The following is a 2500-nucleotide window of genomic DNA, read 5'->3' on the forward strand; positions in this document are numbered from 1 at the left end:
AAACTGGCCAAAACGGCCCAAAAACGGGCCAAAACTGGCCATTTTTGGCTGCGCGAGCGAGCGGCGAGCGGCGGACAGCGAGCGAAGCGAGAGGCAGCACCGTCCCTGCTATACGAAAGCCCCATCCAGCCCTGTGCCACCCGGGGGGTTCCAGGGTGCTGAGATGGCTGACGTTTTGCTCCGCTCTCGACGGTCACCGCGCAACGCAAGAACAGGCCAAAAACTGGCCAAAACGGCCCAAAAACGGGCGAAAACTGGCCATTTTTGGCTGCGCGAGCGAGCGGCGAGCGGCGGACAGCGAGCGAAGCGAGAGGCAGCACCGTCCCTGCTATACGAAAGCCCCATCCAGCCCTGTGCCACCCGGGGGGTTCCAGGGTGCTGAGATGGCTGACGTTTTGCTCCGCTCTCGACGGTCACCGCGCAACGCAAGAACAGGCCAAAAACTGGCCAAAACGGCCCAAAAACGGGCCAAAACTGGCCATTTTTGGCTGCGCGAGCGAGCGGCGAGCGGCGGACAGCGAGCGAAGCGAGAGGCAGCACCGTCCCTGCTATACGAAAGCCCCATCCAGCCCTGTGCCACCCGGGGGGTTCCAGGGTGCTGAGATGGCTGACATTTTGCTCCGCTCACGACGGTCGCCGCGGCACACAAGAACAGCCCAAAAACAGGCCAAAACAGCCCAAAAACGGGCCAAAACTGGCCATTTTTGGCTGCGCGAGCGAGCAGCGAGCGGCGGACAGCGAGCGAAGCGAGAGGCAGCACCGTCCCTGCTATACGAAAGCCCCATCCAGCCCTGTGCCACCCGGGGGGTTCCAGGGTGCTGAGATGGCTGACGTTTTGCTCCGCTCACGACGGTCGCCGCGGCACGCAAGAACAGGCCAAAAACTGGCCAAAACAGCCCAAAAACGGGCCAAAACTGGCCATTTTTTGCTGCGCGAGCGAGCGGAGAGCGGCGAACAGCGAGCGAAGCGCGAGGCAGCACCGTCCCTGCTATACGAAAGCCCCATCCAGCCCTGTGCCACCCGGGGGGTTCCAGGGTGCTGAGATGGCTGACATTTTGCTCCGCTCACGACGGTCACCGCGCCACACAAGAACAGCCCAAAAACAGGCCAAAACAGCCCAAAAACGGGCCAAAACTGGCCATTTTTGGCTGCGCGAGCGAGCGGCGAGCGGCGAACAGCGAGCGAAGCGAGAGGCAGCACCGTCCCTGCTATACGAAAGCCCCATCCAGCCCTGTGCCACCCGGGGGGTTCCAGGGTGCTGAGATGGCTGACGTTTTGCTCCGCTCACGACGGTCACCGCACCACGCAAGAACAGGCCAAAAACTGGCCAAAACAGCCCAAAAACGGGCCAAAACTGGCCATTTTTGGCTGCGCGAGCGAGCGGCGAGCGGCGAACAGCGAGCGAAGCGAGAGGCAGCACCGTCCCTGCTATACGAAAGCCCCATCCAGCCCTGTGCCACCCGGGGGGTTCCAGGGTGCTGAGATGGCTGACGTTTTGCTCCGCTCTCGACGGTCACCGCGCAATGCAAGAACAGGCCAAAAACTGGCCAAAACGGCCCAAAAACGGGCCAAAACTGGCCATTTTTGGCTGCGCGAGCGGCGAGCGGCGGACAGCGAGCGAAGCGAGAGGCAGCACCGTCCCTGCTATACGAAAGCCCCATCCAGCCCTGTGCCACCCGGGGGGTTCCAGGGTGCTGAGATGGCTGACGTTTTGCTCCGCTCTCGACGGTCACCGCGCAATGCAAGAACAGGCCAAAAACTGGCCAAAACGGCCCAAAAACGGGCCAAAACTGGCCATTTTTGGCTGCGCGAGCGAGCGGCGAGCGGCGGACAGCGAGCGAAGCGAGAGGCAGCACCGTCCCTGCTATACGAAAGCCCCATCCAGCCCTGTGCCACCCGGGGGGTTCCAGGGTGCTGAGATGGCTGACGTTTTGCTCCGCTCTCGACGGTCACCGCGCAATGCAAGAACAGGCCAAAAACTGGCCAAAACGGCCCAAAAACGGGCCAAAACTGGCCATTTTTGGCTGCACGAGCGAGCGGCGAGCGGCGGACAGCGAGCGAAGCGAGAGGCAGCACCGTCCCTGCTATACGAAAGCCCCATCCAGCCCTGTGCCACCCGGGGGGTTCCAGGGTGCTGAGATGGCTGACGTTTTGCTCCGCTCTCGACGGTCACCGCGCAATGCAAGAACAGGCCAAAAACTGGCCAAAACGGCCCAAAAACGGGCCAAAACTGGCCATTTTTGGCTGCACGAGCGAGCGGCGAGCGGCGGACAGCGAGCGAAGCGAGAGGCAGCACCGTCCCTGCTATACGAAAGCCCCATCCAGCCCTGTGCCACCCGGGGGGTTCCAGGGTGCTGAGATGGCTGACGTTTTGCTCCGCTCTCGACGGTCACCGCGCAATGCAAGAACAGGCCAAAAACTGGCCAAAACGGCCCAAAAACGGGCCAAAACTGGCCATTTTTGGCTGCACGAGCGAGCGGCGAGCGGCGGACAGCGAGCG

The sequence above is a fragment of the Musa acuminata genome, unplaced genomic scaffold (assembly GCF_036884655.1).
Source record: "Musa acuminata AAA Group cultivar baxijiao unplaced genomic scaffold, Cavendish_Baxijiao_AAA HiC_scaffold_232, whole genome shotgun sequence".
In the NCBI taxonomy this organism is placed as follows: Eukaryota; Viridiplantae; Streptophyta; class Magnoliopsida; order Zingiberales; family Musaceae; genus Musa; species Musa acuminata.